Genomic DNA, 23,074 nt, shown 5'->3' with positions numbered 1-23,074 from the left:
ACACACACCTACTCACACTTTCCAACAAAATTTATGAACTTCTCCTTCAAACCCAAGATATCCCAGTAAACAACCCACATCAACATCTTTCGGATAAGGTTAAGGAAAACCTAAATGAAATTAGCACTACACTAAAAACTTTAATTACCAACTCATTATGGAAGGAACCGCATACATCATCCAACGCACAGAAAGAACGCACTTTAACTCCAGCACTACACGTCAAAAACCAGATCAAATCTACCTGGACCAAGAAACTGCACAACAGAAAACTCCTCTTCTGGAACATGCTTAAAAACCACAACAAAGCTGAAATTTATGACAAATGGTTAAACTCTTCTCCCATCATACTACCCCGTAAATTCCAAATTAAACACATCACAGATGAACCAGAAGAACAACGTTCCCTAAGAGAAAAAGTGGCATCAGAAAAAATGAAAACGGAAGTGGAACTTTTAAAACTCAGAGCACAAAATCACGAACAAAAATACACAAGAATTGATGATGAGATGCTCTTAGAACTTACCACACACTCCAACGAGCAATCCCCCGAACATGTTATTAAGTTATTGAAAGATGAATGTCAAAAGGAAGAACTAACTTCCCTTAAACACTGGGAAAACAACAAAAAATTCTTCCATAACTATGAAACACAATTCATATTAAACCTCAAATCAAAAAACCCCTTCATAAAAGGACCCATAATACATACTACCACTGCTCCCCACAAACACCACCCCAAACCACACTACAAACACACATACCCCCTACCTACCTCCACACAAAACACATCCTCTCCCAAACCTACAAAAACCCTTTTCCCCCACACAATAACCCAAACAAGACCCAACTCAACCATTCTCCTCACCCATGGACAAGAAGCATCATGAACCCTCCTTACACTTGTTATTATCCCCATCTCAATGCCCCTTACTCTCACACCAATAACAAACAAGCAATCCTACCCACACCTATGCATAAATCTCCCACCCAAGGAACCCCATACCGTCCACCCAACAAACACCCACAATCATCCTAGCCAGAGGCTTAAAATTCACACCCACCCCAAGAACACCCAACCCCCCTGAGATCAAGGATGACATTTCAGAATTTTGCAGAAAGCTTCGTTTAACAGAAGCGTTTATAGACTTCAACAATGAGGATGACTCAATTATTAAAAACAAAAGCAACTTCATACCTTCCAAAGGAAGGAATAAAGCACTAGACGATTTTTGCAACCACATCCAGAGTTTCCCTTTTACCCCACCTAAAACCAAAGTCAAATCAAACTTTAATAGCATAGAATGGAAAAACCTAAGAGACTTACAACAGGACAAAAGTATTACTATCAAAGAAGCTGACAAAGGTAGTAGTGTAGTCCTAATGAACACAGATTTTTACAAACACCTAGCACTCTCCTTACTGAACGACAACTCCTTCTATGAAATTATCACCAACTATAAACAACAAAAAACTCTCAAAAACCTCACCACCCTTATACTCCAGCAAGGTCAAGGACTCACGGACAAAGAAAAGGATTACATCACTAATTTCAAATGCAAGCCCAGCGTCTTCTATGGCTTCCCTAAAATCCATAAGAACAAATTCATCACCGAAGCTTGCAAACTCTCCTCTGAAATCTACATCAACATCAAGGCTCTGGAAGATTTAAAACTAAGACCCATTATAGCAGGCACCTCCTGCGAAACACATCGCTTAAGCAATTTCTTGGACATTCTTTTGAAACCTTTCCTGTCACATCAAAAGTTTCATTAGAGATGATCTTGACATGCTCAATCACCTCCCGAAAACAACAAACGAGGAGTCACTCTTGGTTTCTTTTGACGTGGTCAACCTTTATATAAATATCCCTCATGAATATGCTATTGAGGCAATTAAATTCTGGCTGCACAAACACCCAGAAACATTTCCTAATCGCATGAACACAACCTTCATTATAGAATCACTTAAGTTCATTCTGACCAACAATTACTTCCTGTTTGCAGACACATACTTTCGCCAAAAACGTGGTATCGCGATGGGTACTAAAGCTGCACCAGTCCTTGCGAACCTCATAATGGTTTTTTTTTAATTAACACTATATGAAATCTCACGCCAGAAATTTGGACACCTTTTCCACATGTATTTAATGGATAACTGGAAAAGATACTTGGATGATTGTTTCATCATATGGAAGGAATCCTATGAAAAACTTCTAGAATTCAAATCCATACTTAATAACATACATCCTAGCATTCAATTCACTATGGAATTCAGCAAACATCATCTCCCTTTTCTTGATCTCTTAATCATAAAAACACCTAATAACCAAATCACAACCGACATCTACCACAAACCTACAGACTCACAACAATACCTCCTTTTTAGCTCATGCCACCCAAAACACACCAAGATAAATATCCCCTTTAATTTAGCTAAAAGAATTTGCACCATTGTCTCTGACCCAACCACTCGAGAAATACGCTTACAAGATCTCAAAAAACACTGTTACAACGCCAATATCCCTCCACACTCATAGATCTTGGAATAAAACGTGCCAAGGAACTTGACAAGAACACACTAAAAACCAACCAACATAATAACACACCCAACCCCAAAATACTTCCATACATCTCCACCCACAACCCCAAAAACATCGAAGCATACACCACAATCGAACAAAACCTCCCCTTACTCACCACAGACCCGAAAATGAACAATATCATCATTACACACAAAGTCCTTAAATGCAAAAGGCAACACAAATCTTTGAAAACACTATTAACCAATGCCAAACTACATACACCACTTCCACCCCCCTCAGTTAAAAAATGTGTACGCCCTAATTGTGGTACCTGCCCCTACCTACTTGAAGGGTCTGAATTTACCTTCAAACGAGGAACAAAGTTTAAAATCAAAACCAATTTCTCTTGTTCTTCTGGTAACCTCATTTATGTCCTCACATGCGCAGGTTGCCAAAACTTCTATATGGGACAGACGAGCCTCCCGTTGCGTAGAAGAGCAGCACTCTATAAGGAACAAATAAATCTCCCTCAATACCGCCAAATTCCACTCAGTGGCCACATAGACTCTTGCGCCAGAAACAAAAACCATAAATTCATTATATTCCCTTTCTATCAATGTAAAGACAGAATCTCCACACAAGAAAGAATCAACAAGGAGAATCTTTTCATTGACACATTCCGACCATTTCTTAACACACACACCCCTCAGTGACCTTATTTCTCTAGGAACAGACATAAACTTCCTGTTGAAAAAGAGTTCAAAACTCCAACTCAAAACATTTGTCTCCCCTTACACACACTTCCTGTTTTGGCACCACATTTCCTGCTTAACACAAACACCTAACAAAACTCTCAACCCTCATGCATCCTTATTTTTCCTACCATTATATACATGAACTACTATTGGACTTCAAAAGCTCAAAGACAATATAATGTATGGGTATATATATTTTTTTATATATTATTGTTTTATATATTATTTTCTTCATTTTGTACTTCTTTGTAAAAAAGATTTTCATTCTCCTTCTTCTTGATAATTTGCTTTCGCAATGAAAACCGGTTAGAAATCTTTATTAAAATATGCTTCCAGTTTAGAAATCTTTATTAAAATATGCTTCCAGTTTAGAAATCTCTATTAAAATATGCTTCCAGTTTAGCATTCTGCCTTTTTTTTCATTTTCCTATTATTTCTCCACGTGCAGTTAACACAACCCCACTATTTACTGACTCATATATTTACATATATTATACGCATATATTTGCGAACAAATATATACAGGCAATCATATATATTTAAATACATATATATGCATAGATTTGCACACATATATATCAGTATATTTATATATATATGTATACATATGCTTAGATATATATATATACATATATTTGCATATGTATATATACATATATTGACATATATATATATATATATATATATATATATATATATATATATATATATATATATATATATATATATATATATACATATATATCGTCATACATATATTTACATTTACATATAAACATATATTTACATATATTTACATATATATGTATATATATGCATATATATATATATATATATATATATATATATATTTACATATATATACTTATATTTACATATATATATACATAAATTTATATATATATATACATATATGTATAAATATATTTACATATATATATATATATATATATATATATATATATATATATATAAATTTATGTATATATATATGTAAATATAAGTATATATATGTAAATATATATATATATATATAGAGAGAGAGAGAGAGAGAGTTATTAATATTTCTAAGTCTCTCTAAAGGAGACTACGACAGCGGTACTGGAAATTAATAGTTATCGCCAAGCCAACATGGCAGTCCCAAAATTAGGACGAAAGCTGCCGTGAATTAGCTCCAAGAAGCCATCGCCTCTAGCTAGCTATGTGACACACGAACCTGTGTCCTTTATAACCTTCGAACAGGGGAGGTCAGCAGTGTCCTCCTGCTGGTTTGGCATCTGCAGACTAGTTTCAGGGTGTTGCCCCTTGTCAATGCAGAGCTGCTCTGCATTGACAAGGGGCAACACCCTGAAACTAGTCTGCAGATGCCAAACCAGCAGGAGGACACTGCTGACCTCCCCTGTTCGAAGGTTATAAAGGACACAGGTTCGTGTGTCACATAGCTAGCTAGAGGCGATGGCTTCTTGGAGCTAATTCACGGCAGCTTTCGTCCTAATTTTGGGACTGCCATGTTGGCTTGGCGATAACTATATATATATATATATATATATATATATATATATATATATATATATATATATATATATATATATATATATATATATATATATATATATATATATATATATATATATATATATATATATGCATATATATACATATATATACTGTTCATAGTGGCCCTTCTGGACATGCCCACGGTCACTCGGAGAGCCACTGTCACTAGCTATGCTGATGACACAAAGATATCTCAGGCAATAAAGAATCCTGATGATATTGTAAGCCTGCAGAATGACCTAAATGCAATATATGAGTGGGCAGAGCAAAATAATATGCAGTTCAATGCAAAAAAATTTCAAGTACTGCGCTACAAGACCACAAGTACCTCCCAACTGGCATACACAGGGCCTGGAGGTACTGCAATCCCAGAACCACAAACAGTTAGAGATCTGGGCATCAACATGTGTAGTGATGCATCATTTCACATGCACATTATCAAGTTGACAGCAAGGTGCAGACAACTGGCGGGGTGGATACTGAGGACTTTCCGTACAAGGGATCAAAAAGTCATGTTGATTCTATGGAAGACATTTGTTCTGAGCCGCCTAGACTATTGCTCTCAGTTGTGGTCACCACACAGTGTTAAGCGGACAGCAGAACTCGAGGCAATTCAGCGGCACTATACAAAAAAGATCGCCACAGTCCAACAGATGAACTACAGGGAGCGACTGAAGGCACTAGGTCTCTACTCCCTGCAGTGCAGGCGGGAGAGATATGTAATAATATACATATGGAAAATACTGGAAGGACTGGTGCCAAACTTTGGTATCAAGTACTACAGGAATGCCCGCACGGGTCGCCACTGCATGGTGCCAAAGGTACCGTCCACTGCATCTCACATAAGAACGAGATACTGCAGCAGCCTCGGTTTCAGAGGACCTCAGCTCTTCAATGCCCTGCCAAAACATTTGAGAGACATGCAAGACATGGATGCGGAGGTCTTCAAGACAAAACTTGACGCTTTCCTCTCCACGATACCAGACGAACCAACGGCTCGTAATGAGACGCAGTTTAGGGCAGCTGTGTCAAATTCTCTTATACACCAGATGTGCCATCAAAACTCTTGATTGGACCATGTCAGGTGGGGGAGAAGAGCCATGCAAGGAACGTGAAAATCACGGTGGTGCACCAGCATGACCGCAGCCACTTGGCTGAAACACATAAATAAATAAATTAATAAATATATATATATATGCATACACATATACATGTATATATATTTACATATATATATCTTCATATATTTCCATACACACACACACACACACATGTATTACAGATATATATTCATATATTTATATACATTTCTATATGTATATATTTACATATTTATACACATACACGCACGCATGCGCACCCGTACCCCAGATATATGTATATATATATATATATATATATATATATATATATTGTGTGTAGTATATCTGATGGTACACAGCAATAGGCAGGTCTATACAATTACCGTTGATGTCGAATTCGGCTAAACTCCGATTTTAAATAGAATTTGTATGCAGTAATGTGGGCACTGCCTAATGGGAATTGTCTATAGACAATGTATTGATCATGCAGGTACATGTATAATAGAATTAAAGGATAGGTATTCAAACAAATGGTATCGGAACAGATTATGACATAATTACACAACACAAAGAAAAACGAATGCTCTAAGAATTTAAATCACATGTGATCAATATATAATCGGTTTAGGAACGTTCATAATGGTTGTGATATATGCTGGTATACTCCCGGAGTATAATGTAAATCTGTAATATTGATATTATATATGAAGTCAAAGCAGGTCATCACAGGTAAAAACCTTAAAACCGGAAGGTAAGAAGAAAAGTGTGTTGATTCCCTTGCAGCCTTTTCAAGAACAGACGCGTAGTTGATGTGGTCTCCTGAACGCATTCGTTATCCAAAATTTTAGTAGCAGTCTGTTCCATCTTCGGAAGAAAAGTGAGTTAAGACTCAGTGAGAGATGGATATATATGTGGAGTGGATGGTGTATCGAAGAGAGCAGAAATGAGAGAGGCAGAATAGTTTATGTCAAAATAAAAGGAAGATATATTGGAACTACTAGAGAGAACGAAAGTTAGATAGATTAGGGTCCGCATATTGTGGAAGATATGCAGAAAGAGGTGTTTCTACGTGTGGGGCAAGGAAAATAGGACGGTGTGAAGGGAACAAAGCATAGAATTGCAACGATGAAGGGTAGAAGTTATTAGTTCAGAAAAGCTATCCGGAAGTGGCAACTTGCAGGAGAGGACTTAAGATTAAGAGGGGGGAATATATATATTCACTACAGGTTAGATTTTTAAAGATCAGGTATATGAATATAAGCCTTTCTACTTACCACTCCAAAATTTAATAGATTAAAGGACATTGGTGGCCAGTAAAATTTATATAAAATCCGTCCAAATTTGAATATCCAAAATGTAATCTGAAAAAACAAATAGAAACCAAATATTAGATAAATATTAGACAGGTACAGACGTAGTTGTATGATAAATAATCTTGCTTCCCAACTACGTTGTCTTGGGTTCAGTCCCACTGCTTGACACTTTAAACATTTATCGTGTACTATAACCCCATGCCAACTAAAACCTAGTGAGTGGATATAGTAGTCGGAAACTGTTTGGAAGGCCGTCGTATATATGTGTACGTGTGTATGCGAATGTGTTTTTCTTTGCCTCCACCACTTCTTGAGAATCGGTGTTGGTTTCTTTATGTCCTGGTAACTTAGAGCTTCGGGTGAAAGTGTACTACATAATAAGTAGCAGACTTTAAAAATCAGTACTAGAGTCGATTTTTCTGATGAAAACCCTTCAAGGCAGTACGCTAACATGAACCTGCAATTCAATGACTGAAACAAAACAAAAAGAAGTTTTGGGGATAATTTTTTCTACAAAATCCTTCAATATGGCGTCCCGGCAGAGCAAAGTATTCCAGTGACGTAACCCATTACCTACCAGTGATATCATATGAGATCACTTAAAAATTACAAATTTCGTAATTATCTGTCAATATTTACACATATCTAACCTTTTTGCTATATCTACTAGGTATATTTCTCTGATATTCAAATGAGGTTTGCTAATTTTTCACCCAATATCTCGCATATTTCTATTTAAAATGTTATTTTGAAATGTTATTTTGATCATTCCAGCGTGTTTCTAAGGCTGTTTTATGCTAGAAATCAAAGTTTCATAAAAAGATTCCAGTTAATAGAATTATGGGAGGTAATGGGTTAAGTAAATATAGAAGATAACAGTTAGTTATACCACAGGTAGCACAATCCCTGATAAGGCTTATTCGTACTGATCCACATCCGGGGTTGAACAAAATTATTATTTTAGATCAAGCCCTCATCAATTTTTAAAGATCTACTTGGAAACAAAAGCGAGGGTTGGGGGAGTTTACGACTCAATGAATTTGGGAAAATACGGGTGACTGTGGAAAATATTATTTGAGTGACTAGCTCTATTCTAAGTATGTGCCTGTACATTAGAGAATAGTAGCTAGACGAGGGCCCATGCCATTAGTTATCAGGGTAGTGCTAGATCTGTCAGCTCCCTTGATTGGCTTAAAATGAAGTTTCTCCTGTATTTTCTAGCTTCTTATACGTTTGGGTAGGAAGATCCTACAAAATTGTGCGTTCCTTCGACTCGATGATCATATCATGAACCTCCAGCTTCAAATCTTCATTTTTGATAAATCATCTGGTGTAAAACTTTCATAACTTGGTGATGCTTCCATTTCTTATATTTTCTCTGTACCAACTTGGGATATTCTGCAACGATGTGTGACGCTGTCTCATTCCAAGTTCCACTGACTACATTTTTATGACATTTTCCCATACACACATTTTTTCAAGTTGTTTGCTTTTATCGTTTGATCCTCAGTGGCTTCCCAAAATGAAACATGCAACGGTTTCTTTTCAATCTGTTTAACATGTTCTCGTTGAATTTCGATTATATCCTATTCTCCTATTGCACACTTAATCACTTGTTCCTTATCCATTGTCTTTCATAATTTCTCTGTGCTGTTCAATAAATATTCCAGTAGGCTTTTTTGTTCTATCTGTATACACTCTTCCACAACACTCTTCTACTGGTTTCTCTTTAGGTACAGGTTGATATCAGCTTTCGGATGGTAGGATCCATACAAGACACCGGTCATAAGCTTTCAGATAAGTAGTAAACAGGTTATAGGTCGAAAATCTAATGCCAAGTCACCTTTCAACGGTACTTGAGACATAACAACGTTCGTCATCCAGGTAGGGACGTGACCATGCTACAGGCATTCATCCAGTTATGTAGCGATCCTTTCATGCAACTGTGTAAAGTTCTTCAGCCAATAGCTTTATACTCCATGCAGGTCAGGGCCTTCCTAATTTGCTATTCTTTTTTAACTTCAATCTCACTGAATATAAATCAATTCTGACGTCCTTTTTTCTTGTTACAGTTGCAAGTAATCTCTCTCCACCTATGCTAGCCACTCTGCATTTTCTTTATGTCTCACTGGCCTGTTCCACAATTCTCTCCAAAATACTGTACTTTTTTTCTACATCAAGAAGCAGTTCCTGATGTTGGCCCATCTCTATTTTCTCAGAAAGACACCTACTTGATTGAAACAGTCTATTCTCTTCAAAGCGTTTGCATTTAGCATCATATCTTTTGGATTTGGCCTTTAACACGGTCACTCTTTGTGACAATTTTCATGTACTGTTTGCTTTCCTTTCTCTTCTAACCTGTACTGTCCACTCAATTTTCTGATTACTACTTCATTCTTGAGCTCTCCTCTCATTATAATAGCCAATTACCCCAGTTCGTTCCGTGTCTTTTCCAACTTCACTCGTATTCTTCTACCCCAGTTTAGTTTTCTTCAGTTTTTCGCTTGTATCCTATTATGTCTGCTACAGCGTTAGCAGCAGTTACGATTAGCAGGTTTGTTTCACTGTTTTAACCAGGATCAAAACGCCATTTACTTTGCTTGTGGCTCTCCTCACTTTGTCCACAATTCTTACTTTTGGTGTTCCTACACACATTTTATCTCACAGCATTTCGAGAATCTCCTTCTCATCGCTATTCTTGCGCAGCATTTACTGTAAGTTATCCAACTAAATCATCTTCATTATTTACTTCATTAGCAATCTTGGACACACAGTGATTTCCTTCTTTTTCACGTTCTTCATATCTTACCCCTTTGTTACCACTTCCTGTTATTGTTTCACACTTTTCTTGTTCAGTTTTTATTCTTCTCTGAATTTCTTCCACGTCTAATCCTGTAATCCAAAAGTTTTATAAAATTCCCCTTGCTTGGTATATCAATCTCTGGGCGGATGATTCAAAAACTTTTATTTCATCTCATATTCTCTTCGTTCGTTTCATGAAACCCGTTTTATTTGATTCACTTTTCACCAGCATTCTATTACAATCTTCTTTATCTTTTTCTCCCATTTCATTTTGTTATTTGTTTTTACACTTTTAACTTCGGTTCTGGTCCCGATCAATGGTTGATGATGACCTGTCGGAGCTTGATCAGACACTCCTTGCCTGCCGTGCGCGACACCTTCACTGTTAATACTTCCGGTCTTGTTATTATTTCATTTTGACATCACTTATTTAGTGGTAGCATTTGTAAGATTGTGAAACTATCAGTATTTTTACGGTGACACCTTCACTATGTGGATTGATAACGAAGGTTCAGATGGTCCACACCTACCCTCGTATACACTGTTGTCAGTTCAGAACTCATTCACGCCGTTGTTTAATACATTTGTATTTCGCCTCTTCATTCATGAGGATTCTGGTGATGAGATGACACAACCACCGCTGTTTTTATTGAGACACTATCTCCAGAGATGTTGCTACCCAAGGCAAAAGGAGCACCCTCAGCCCATGTGTTAAGCCTCGCAAGACGCCAACTTGATATTTCAAGGTCTCGGGGTGGATATTTCAAGGTCTCAGGCTAGGTATTTTAAGGTCTCAGCGTTGTCATTATTATTATTATTATTATTATTATTATTATTATTATTATTATTGTTCAGTAGTTTTATTTTCATAACGTGCTTTCACTTCACTACCGAGTACAGCTCTGTGTACCTTGGATATGTGCTGTGGTTTGCTGTGGTGCTCTTGTTTACTGTATTGAAAGTGTTTTGCTTAGGATGTGTGCAGTACCCAGTAGTGCAATTTTCTGTATGTTATATATATTTGTAAGTCCTGGTGTTTTTGTTATGTATTTGTCTGAATATCTTTTTATTATACCTAAGGCACCTACTATGATAGGAATTGTTTCTGTTTTTAGATTCCACATTCGAGTTACCTCTATTTCCAGGTCTTTGTATTTTGAAAGTTTTTCCATTTCTTTTAGGGAAACGTTGTCATCTGCTGGTATTCATACATCAATTAGAAAGCATTTTTTTCTTTTATTATTATTATTATTATTATTATTATTATTATTATTATTATTATTATTATTATTATTATTATTATTATTATTATTATTATTATTATTATTATTATTAATGAGTCTGAGAGCAGTACATACCACCAAAGTCACACTGGGATAAAATATACGAAGCCCAGTACACCCATCATGACTACCCATCTGATAAGGGTACACCAGGCACATGCATCATTTGTACGCGACATGGTGATCTCATATCAAGATAAAAAGCGCATGACCTTGCAGTTGTTATCCAGTTAGAATTTTCTTCAGGTCGAATAGCCCAACCCATTCAAAAGGTCCCTAAATAAGAGTTTTTAAGGATATAGTACAAAACACTCATGTTCCCAGAGGTGACTTATTCAAACCCCAAAAAATTCCTCTCAACACATGACTATGATGCTTCCCCACCACTATTCCTGCTCGTGATCAGAGATGCACATATCGTCAGCTATTATGGGACAGGCTCAACTAATTAAGGTCAAGCAACTGACAAGCAAATCTGTGGTATTGAGCAGAATATTGACTGTAGCCATCGTTTATACTAAGATAAAACAATGTACATGATAACACTTCCAATCAGTTAAGATCAGAAGCCATGACAGCTACCATCTGGTGCTGCATCTATTATTATTATTATTACTTGTCTATTACCCGAGGGTTAGAATGATCTGATTAATTACAGATTTTCACAGATTCGTGCACTATTCTTTCTGCTATTTAGAGGTTTTGATTATTACCTAGTATCCTGACTATACTGCATTTCTTGTAACCAATAATTATCTTACAATCAAAATCGTATATCTTAATATTTTTTCTATTATCACCATGGTCTCTATCAACAGTCATCCATTTATATATTTCTACTTTATGTAACCTTTTAATATCCCCATCGGGAATACTTTGAATTTCATCAGTATTATCAGCCTGCCTAAAGTAAATTATAGTATGTGTCATTCTGTCTCAATATTTTCTCATTTGCGGAAGTCTAGAAATGCTAAGTGAAATGCTCTTAACTATAGACATGGTAATTGCGTTTGTGTGGTTTGATTTTCACGCATTACAGGTTCCTATTTGATTTGCAGTATAGATAATAGAGTCTGGCGCGAAGATCCAGTATAAAATCCAGAAAAAATATTACTCTATATTCATTCTCCGGAGAGATTAAGAGATCTATGTTCTTAAAGAATTTTAAGAGTTTTTCTAAACAATTCTTAATTAACATAAGCGCGCGCGCACAAATACACACACACACACATACACACGGGTATATATTATCTGTGGGCTAACGAGAAAACCAACGGTTTCATCTAGTCAGTCTTCACACTTAGTCAAGCATACATCATGGAAGTGTTGACTCTCGCATCAATTTTGTCTGAGAATACAGAAGTTTATACTTGACTGAAGGGATTTAGTTTACGTAAGAAAACTTATAAGAATATAACAAATATCTTAATTGATTCCTTAATTATTTTTGAACGCTCTTAGCAACCTAACTACATACCTGCAGTTTGAGATTACTTTTCCTTCTTTGGACCTTCCCCTTTCTCCTTTCCGACGAAGAGCAATGCTCGAAACATCAGTCTTTCTTTATCAAGCGTCAAGCTAATAATAATTGTATTATTGGTTTATTTTAATTGAGTAAATATATATGTGTGTGTGCGTTTGTTTGTGTGCATGTGTGTGGGGGAGTGGGGGGTGCGTGTGTGGGCGTGTGTATGTGCGTGTGTGTGTGTGTGTGTGTGTGTGTGTGTGTGTGTGTGTGTGTGTGTGTGTGTGTGTGGTTCAAATGTACAGAAAACAAAGGACAGCAACAGCTGAAGGGACAGCTGGCAGGTGTATCTGTTTCACACTCCGGAAGAATGAAAAATTCCTTGACGTTTCGAACCTACGCCATTCGACAGAAAGGAGTTAGAAGAAAGCAATGTACAGAGGGAGACAGGCAGACAAACAGAAAAAGAGAGAGAAAGGGGGAGAAAGAGAGATAAAAAGAGACAGAGAAACAAAGTAAATGGAGTGAGCAAAAATATGTCTGGATTAACAGTTTAACATGATGAAAACATTACATATGTGTGTGTGTATGTGTGTGTCATAGCTAACTAAATACACACAGACACACTTGCATATCCATATACGTAATGTATATCTGTAACATATATATATATATATATATATATATATATATATATATATATAATATATTTTATATTCATTTTTTATATATTATGTATATATCATATATAAGTAATATATATATAATGTATGTATATATATCATATATAAATAATGTATATATGTATTTAATATCTTAGATATATAAAATATATATATAAACAATCTATACAATCTATATAATATAACATATTTAGTATACAAATGGTATGCATATATATATATATGATATGTAATATATGAATAATATATATAATACATATGTATATATCATAATATAGGTAATATATAATATATAAATATGTTATAATATATATATATATATATATATATATATATAATATATATTCTTTTATTCTTTTATTCTTTTACTTCTTTCAGTCATTTGGTTGCGGCCATGTTGGAGCACCTCATTCAGGACATATTTCTTAAACCTAGAATATATTTTAGGTTTTTTTTGTTTTTTGGGGGGCTAATTTAGGAAGACGTAAACACACCAACACCGCTTGTAAAGCGGGGATGGAGGGACAAAAGCAGATACACACACATTGACATATGCCCACAGACACACACACACACACACACACACACACACACACATACATATATATATATATATATATATATATATATATATATATATATATATATATATATATATATATATATATATATATATATATATTATATATATATGTATGTATTATACGACGGGGTTTTTTTTCAGTTTCCGCCTACCAAATCCACTCACGAGGCTGGCTTTGGTCGTCTTATGGCTTTAGTAGAAGACACTTGCCCAAGGTACTACACAGTGGGGCTGTACCCGGAAGCATGTGGCTGGGAAGCAAGCTTCTTACCATACACCCGCTCCTGTATATAACATATATGATACCAGTGTGAATTCCACAGAACGAAAAAGATCATGAGAAGCAATTTAAAAAAGAAAGGATGATTTGCAATTTTATTTTTCTTTTGCTGAGTTTTTCACTTCCTGTCACAATAATATATATCATGATTTAAAAATCTCCCTCTGCTGAACACTTTATATTTCTCTCTTTCTCTCTATCTCTTCATGTCTTTAGCATTTCTCTTTTTCTCTTCACTTCTCATTTCCACTAACCACATGAGTAACACTATAATGCATCGGCTGGCTATCTGCTCTCTCACTCACTCCACCTCCTCCTTCTCTCTAACAAACTGAAGCATAAAGTGTGAACGAAGAGGTAGAATAATACTAGAGATTTAGTTCAATAAAAGCAAAACACTTTTCACTATCAATTCACAACCACGACTACCACCACCATCATCATCATCGCTATAGTTCTCAGTAACAAACCTCATTTCATTTCAGCTGTTAGTTTATCTCTTTTTCTACCTGCCAATGTATTTCTACGCCATCTGCTTCTTTCACTCACTCTGTCTCTCCCTCCCCCTCACCTCTCTCTCTCTCTCTCTTTATTTATCTTCCTATCTATCTATCTCAATGTAACTGTCAGCCCTGTCTATCTATCTATTTCTCTATCACAATTTCTGTCTTCGTACGCTCTCACACTCTCTCTTTCTCTCTCTCTCCCTCCCTCTCTTAATGTAACTGACTCACCTGTCCAAGTCTTTCAATCTGCCTTTTGTTTAACCTCACCACCAGAACATCACTCTCCACTGAATATTGTATCCTTAACATATCTCTTTCTTTTTAATTTTTCCTCCCCACTTTACAGCACATCGTTAACATTTCTCTCTCCCTCATTCCGCTCACTGTCTTTTTCTTTCTTTCAGCCAGGTTGTTAATATCAGAAGTCGTACGGGGTACATTCAGTCCCGCAGTATGATATAATGACTAGAGAAATCAAAATTACTTACACTTTTAAATTGAGGATATAATCATTAACATGATTATATCAGTGGCTAGCGTATAAAAACAAAACGACCATATCGGTAACATTAATTTTCAAGTATATAATTATAAAAATATAATGGGTATTTAGATGAAATTTATACGTATATAGATGAAATTTCTACGCAAACATTTATCGATATGTATATGTATTTTTCACTTATATATTGTCAGTTTATCTCTACAGAGGAGTTCAAAGTAATTTTTATTACAAGCACGAAATCTTAAGATATAGGATTATCCTAAATTTGTAAATCTTCTTGTTCCTTTCCTCGCATTCGGCCTTGGTTTAAGAACATGTAAGCGGTAAAAGCCAACTAGATCCGCTAAATCGACATTATCATAGCTGCCACAGCAACATCGAATAGCTCATCCCTATTCTTTTTCACACAATAAGAATCATGTATGTAGAAATTTTCTTGTTTATATGATAATAGCTATGTCGGTGTTAGGGGCGATTGTGGCACTGAAGAAAGAGCAAGAGCTACTGAAATATGCATATACAGTAATCCCTCGACTATCGCGGATGTTACATTCCAACCGCCCCCACCCCCGATAGGTAAAAGTTCGCGAAGCAGAAGCAGTGCTGTATTGTATATGTCTTTTATTATTTTTATAATTTGTATATATATTTTTTTTAATTATAAATGTAAAGCAACAACACAGAAGAATCGACGTAAGCTTAAATAATAAACGGCGATAGGTGAACCGCAATATGGCGAGGGGTTACTGAACACCCTTTAATTACTTTTCCATATTCAATTGCATTGTTTAAATTACACGTAATCAGATACGAAACATGATAACAAATCAGTGCTTGCTAGAATTTCGATAGTAAATCTGTAGCGATAACTACACACACACACACACACACACAAACACACACACACACACACACAAACACACACAAACATATATATATATATATGCTGAATTGTGTTTTGGTATGGGCAGATTTTTGAAATCCAACGAACCTTTATGCAGATATACTTTTTAAAAGGGATGTGATAAACCTATTATAATGGGTAATACTAAGTGTACTTTATCTTTTTCTTTTTCTTTTGTGATGTAATCTTTGGACTAGCAGTGTTTGCGGCTGAAGATAGCTTTAAACCATCTTTTATATCAACAATATACCTATACTGATGTAATGACAGGTTGTTTATAAAGCTTGAAACACGTGTACCGCGATATCCTTTGTGTTCTGTTTTCAATTTATGTTTGATATATATATATATATATATATATATATATATATATATATATATACTCTCAGTCATTAAATTACGGCCATGCTGGGACACCGCCTTAAAGAATTTTTGTCGAAGGAATCGATCCAGGTATTTGTTTAATCCTGGTACTTATTCAAACGGGCGCTTTTACCGAACCGCTAAGTTACAGGGTCATAAACACACCAACATCGCTTGTCAAGGTATGGTGGGGTACACACATAATGATGTGTGTGTGTGTGTGTGCGTGCGTGCGTGCGTGCGTGCGTGCGTGCGTGCGTGTCTATATACGAGGGGATTCTTTCAGTTTCCGGTTACCAAATTCATTCACAAAATTTTGATCGGAGCCGGCACTACGTGGTTGGGAAGCTAACCTTTTAGGCACATCCTGAATGTGGCATGTGTGTGTGTGTGTGTGTGTGTGTGTGTGTGTGTGTGTGTGTGTGGGTGTGTGTGTGTGTATAAAACACATTTAACATGTGTATGGTTATGTGTATATGTACGTAAATGGGTGTGTGAACGTATAAGAATGGAAATATACATGCATATTTATGACACGTTTAACATACGCATGATTACGTATATGTGTGTGTAAATGTGTATGTGTAGTGTGTGAGCATATATATATAAATATATATATACACATATATATATATAGAGACATTTGTATATATTACAAACACACGGATATTGTCCACATATATTCAGACATACAAGTGAATAAGCATATGTATGTATGCGTGTGTGTGTGTGTGTGTGTGTGTGTGTGTGTGTGTGTGTGTGTGTGTGTGTGTGTGTGTTTATTCTAAGTAATTATCGTTGTTATCGATCTAGTTTCATCGACAATTTGTGTAAATATTTTATCGAAACAGAAGATCACTTTAGAATAAATAAGAAATGACGACCTGCTTATCAGCCAGGCAGGTTGAGACATATATATATATATATATATATATATATATATATATATATATATATATATATATATATGAGTAAGTGTGTGAGTGTGTGTGCGTGTTTAAGTGTATGTGTGATTCTGTGCATGTGTGCATATATGTGTGCGTATGTAGATATGTGTACACATACATATACACATATTTATTCTTATACATACACATATATGTACACACTCACACATACAAACATACACATATATATACGCAGCGATGGCTGCGTGGTTAAGAAACTAGATTTGCAACCAAGTTGCACGCCTCATCTTGGGCAAGTTACATCTATTATAACCCAGGATGACAAAATGCTTGAGAGTGATTTTGGTAGACAAAAACTTTGTAGTATATAAATAAACTTATGTACACACATTCACACACAGACCATAGATATATATAACACAGTCCTGGAATATCCAGCATCTTTCACGCCATAAAATCGAATTTGCCTATACTCCTACAAAGTCCCTAAGTGAAAACTCTGATTGAAAAAAACACCTTACGGAATAGCATACGCCAACCAAAATATCTTTAAAAACACCTCACAAGGGCAGAATTCAGATCAGACAATAAATCAGAATTCTTAGTAAAAGAATGCGGAGATAGGAGACGTGGAATCTGCAACAATATCAACAACTTCAAACACTTGGAAAGTGGCTCAAGAGTGGATCCCTTTTTCAAAATGAATGCAGATATGAACTGCAAAACGCAAACCCTCATATACTTTGTTGCATTGGGATGTTCTAGCCTTACATATATGTGTGTGTGTACATGTGTATGTGTATATACATGTGTGTGTATGTATATACATGTGTGTGTGTGTGCGCGCGTGTGTTGTGTGTGTGTGTGTGTGTGTGTGTGTGTGTGTGCGTGTGTGTGTGTATTCGTTTTATTTTATTTACTGATTGATTTTTCAAAGTTATTTTGCAAATATCATGCTAATGTATTTTCATGCAGAACTACACTTAATAAAAAATTCCCTCCAAAAATGAATGTTTGGAAGGCGTATATTCTAAATATAACTCAAAAAGGAGAAAAAGAAAGAAAGGATTAAAAAGGAAGGAAAAAGGAAAGAAAAAAAGGTGAAAAAGAAAAACAAAAGAGATAGAAAGAAAGCAAAAAGACTTTCAGTGATGATCAAACCACACCTATTTTTTTTTAAGAGGTCACCATCCTTAAACCCATTCCAATACAATGGTAAAGGAAAAAAATAAATAAACAAATGAATAATGAATAGGAAGGTGGATACCCCTTCTCTCTCTCTTTCCCTCTATCCATCTGTCTATCTGTCTAACTATCTATCTATCTATCTACCTACCTATATTTCTATCTATCCATCTCCATTGTCTTGGAACCTCACCCAAAAAAACAAAAACAATGTTCTCTTCTAAACCCACCCTCCCCCCCAAAAAACCCCATCTGTTTTATATAAATAAGCAAGTTGTTTTTACATTCACAAAATTCTATTTGACAAGTTCTTGAGAGGAACGAAAGCGTTAATAGTAATGAAGAAATAAAAGGATTTTTTCCAAAATTCTGACTTTTTTCTCAATATTCAATTCTGTAACATCAGACCTAACGCTCTATACATGCATACACACACAAACACACACACACACACACACACACACACACACATACATACATATATATATATATATATATATATATATATATATATATATATATATATATATATATATATATATATATATATATATATATGTATGTATGCATGTATGTATGTATGTATGTATGTATGTATTTGTCTATGTGTGTACACGAATGTATATATCTACATGTACATTCTTTTAACCTTTTATGTTTTTCAGCCTAATGGCTGGGGCCATGCTGAGGCACCTCCATGACTATTCTCTTCTGGTTAGTTCACTGTAAAAAAAAGGGAGTTTTTAATGTTGCCTTCGTTTGAGTTTGTCGTTATATAGGTTTATCTGGGATCTTGCATAATGGAAGTCAAGCTACTCTTTTAAAGCATCTTCCCAAACCCTAGGCTGGTTAATATCTCTTACAACTTTTTGAGATACTCTTCGAAATAATTCCTATGATTAGGAGTATCTGGTGATCGATATACTGCGCATGCAATTTTGATCAGTTTAATGTATACTAAGCGTGTGCATCACAAATTGAGTTTGAGTGTGACAGCAAAACTACAGGCGTGACATCTTCCCGGATGTACATCGCAATTCCACCGTGAGTTTTTTCTCTCCGATCAGTTCGAAATTGATATACTTCGGCATGTGTATCTCAGCATCTGCCATGTCAGCGGCTAGATTAGTTTCTGTTAATGCCATACATATTGCTTGATTACGTGTAACTAAATCTCTTGGGAATGAGGATTTGTGCTAGTGAAATGTTACAAGGCCCCTGACCTTCAGCAGGAACACTTGTGAGACGTATGAGTGTGAGTAGCGGCCAGTTGTCTGACATTTCGGAACGCTTAAGAGGTGATAATAGGTAATGCCGAAGTTGCTTGGCAAGTTTTGAATTCAGTCATCAATCAGCGAAATTAATTACTGTTCTGCGAGTTACTATGATCACGCACAAACAATAATAATGATAATAATAATAATAATAATAATAATAATAATAATAATAATAATAATAATAATAATAATAATAATAATAATAATAATAATAATAATAATAATAATAATAATAATAATAATAATAATAATAATAATAATAAATTCCCGGATGCAATAACAGGCAGTGGCTCTCATGGCTTCTGATCTTAATTGATTGGAAGTGTTATCATGTACATTGTTTTGTCTTGGTATAAAAGATGGGCTACAGCAAATATTCTGCTTAATACCACAGATTTGCTTGTCAGTTGTTTGACCGTAACCAGTTGAGCATATCCCTTGGTGGCTGACGATATGTGCATCTCTGATCATGAGCAGATGTAGTAGGGAACCATCATAGCCATGTGTTGAGAGGAATTCTTGGGGGTTTGGATAATTCACCTTTGGAAACATGGGTGTTTTGCTCAACATCCTTAAACAAACCTTATTCAGGGACCTTTTGAGCGGGATGAGCTACTCAACCTGAAGAAAATTCTAACTGGGCTCTCGTTGCAAGGTCATGCACTGTTTATCATGATATGAAATCACCATGTCACGCACATATGGTTGTGATGCATGTGCCTGGTGTACCCTTATCAGACGGGTAGTCATGATGGGTATATTTGTACCCCAGTGTCATTTTAATGGCATGCACTGCTCTCTCTCATAATAATAATAATAATAATAATAATAATAATAATAATAATAATAATAATAAAAATCATCCAAAGATAGAATTTATAAACCTATTAATACATCGCGGTACGTTAAAATATAAAATATTCATAAACCCCATCCTTGAATTACTACTACTACTACTACTACTACTACTACTACTACTACTACTACTACTACTACTTCTACTACTACTACTACTACTACTGCTGCTGCTGCTGCTGCTGCTGCTGCTGTTGCTGTTACTACTACTACTACTACTACTACTACTACTACTACTACTACTACTACTACTACTACTAGATTTATCCTACGTTATATTGGCACAGCTCGGTACGATCCAATAAAACTGCTGTTGCAAGTTAGAATCACTAGGCCGTAGCTGACATAAGAGCTTTTAGGTACGTACTCCAAAACATAAAAGGTATATGTATGTATATATATATATTCTTTTATTCTTTTACTTGTTTCAATCATTTGACTGCGGGCATGTTGGAGCACCGCCTTGAAAGGTTTTAGCAGAACAAATCGACCCAAGAATTTACTTTTCAAGCCTAGTACTAATTCTAGCAGAATCTTTTGCTGAACCGCTAAGTTATGAGAACGTCAAATTTCATAAGCCCGGTACCCTTAAAAACAACAATTGCAGACACGAAAACAAACCTGCACCTCTGGTTGGAAGTGAAATCCCTATAGCACAAGGGGAAGAAATCTTTTAGGTTTGATTGCCAGAACTTGTTGCAAACCTTATTACGTGTTGGTTTAAATAATTAAATAATTTCTTATTTTAATTTGTGCGACTGACAGCGCATGGCTCAATGATTACAGCATCAGGCTCACAACCATGAGGTAGTGAGCTCGATTCCCGGACTGGACTGTGTGTTATACTCTTGAACAAGACACTATAGTTCATGTTGATCCAGGTCACTCAGGACTAGAAATGAGTTGCTTCGTCAATAGTGCCAAGCTGTATTGGACTTTGCCTTTCCCTTGGATAACAATTGTGACGTGCAGAGCGGAGGCTGGTGTGCATGGGCGAATGTTGGCTTTACACAGACAACCTAGCTCGGACTTGTGCCTCGGAAGGGAACAGTCTAGGTGCAAACCCATGGTCATTCATGACCGAAGGGTTCTTTACGTTTTAAATAATTATAAAGCAATGAATAAAATGATGCCTTTAAAAAGCTCACGCCCGTAGACTCATATGCATATAAACCACAATACTATGTGTGTAAGTATATATATATATACAACAATGATATATATAAGTATATATGTATATATATACAACAATGGCTGTGTGGTAAGTAGCTTGCTTACCAACCACATGGTTCCGGGTTCAGTCCCACTGCGTGGCACCTTGGGCAAGTGTCTTCTACTATAGCCTCGGGCCGTCCAAAGCCTTGTGAGTGGATTTGGTAGACGGAAACTGAAAGAAACCTGTCGTATATATATATATATATATGTGTGTGTATGTATGTGTTTGTGTGTCTGTGTTTGTCCCCCCAACATCGCTTGACAACCGATGCTGGTGTGTTTATGTCCCCGTAACCTAGCGGTTCGGCAAGAGAGACCGATAGAATAAGTACTAGGCTTAAAAAGAATAAGTCCTGGGGTCGATTTGTTCGACTAACGTCGGTGCTCCAGCATGGCCGCAGTCAAATGACTGAAACAAGTAAAAGAGTAAAAAGAGTATGTATGTATGTATATATATACAACAAGAATATATATATAAATATATATATGTATATATAAATATATATATGTATATATATACAGCAATAATATATATATATATATATATATATATATATATATATATATATATATATATATATATATATATATATATATATATATATATATATATATATATATATATATATATATATATATAATATATATATATATGTATGTAACAACGATATATATATAAATATATATATATATATGTACATGTATATATGCAAAAATATGTACATAAACATAGATATATACATATATATATGCAACAATGATATATATATATAAATATATAAATATAAATATATATATATATATATATATATATATATATATATATATATATATATAATATATAGTTTTAGGGAAAATAACCAATTTTCAAGAACTCATCGATGAAAATCCACTATCACATATAGAAAAATTAACAATTAAAAGCACAATAAACGAGTATAATACAAAGCAAAGTAAATATCATAAGATAAAAATAATAAAATGATTACACGTGTTTCATAGCTAATTTTCAAATAGAAAGGAAATTTA

At 35.2% G+C, this 23,074-nt stretch overlaps 1 long non-coding RNA gene across 1 annotated transcript in view; it reads right to left on the bottom strand.

Moving 5' to 3' along the window:
* Nucleotides 1-7,189: 7,189 nt before the first annotated feature.
* The window catches only part of LOC149132233 (uncharacterized), a 148,918-nt gene continuing 133,033 nt past the window's right edge, over nucleotides 7,190-23,074 (bottom strand). The window contains exon 3 of the long non-coding RNA XR_016244767.1: nucleotides 7,190-7,279. This is a non-coding gene — a long non-coding RNA (uncharacterized LOC149132233). The remainder of the gene's footprint in view (nucleotides 7,280-23,074) is intronic.

Source organism: Octopus bimaculoides, chromosome Z, assembly GCF_046866305.1.
Source record: "Octopus bimaculoides isolate indiv1 chromosome Z, ASM4686630v1, whole genome shotgun sequence".
Lineage (NCBI taxonomy): Eukaryota > Metazoa > Mollusca > Cephalopoda > Octopoda > Octopodidae > Octopus > Octopus bimaculoides.
This window is presented reverse-complemented; position numbering and strand designations above follow the sequence as displayed.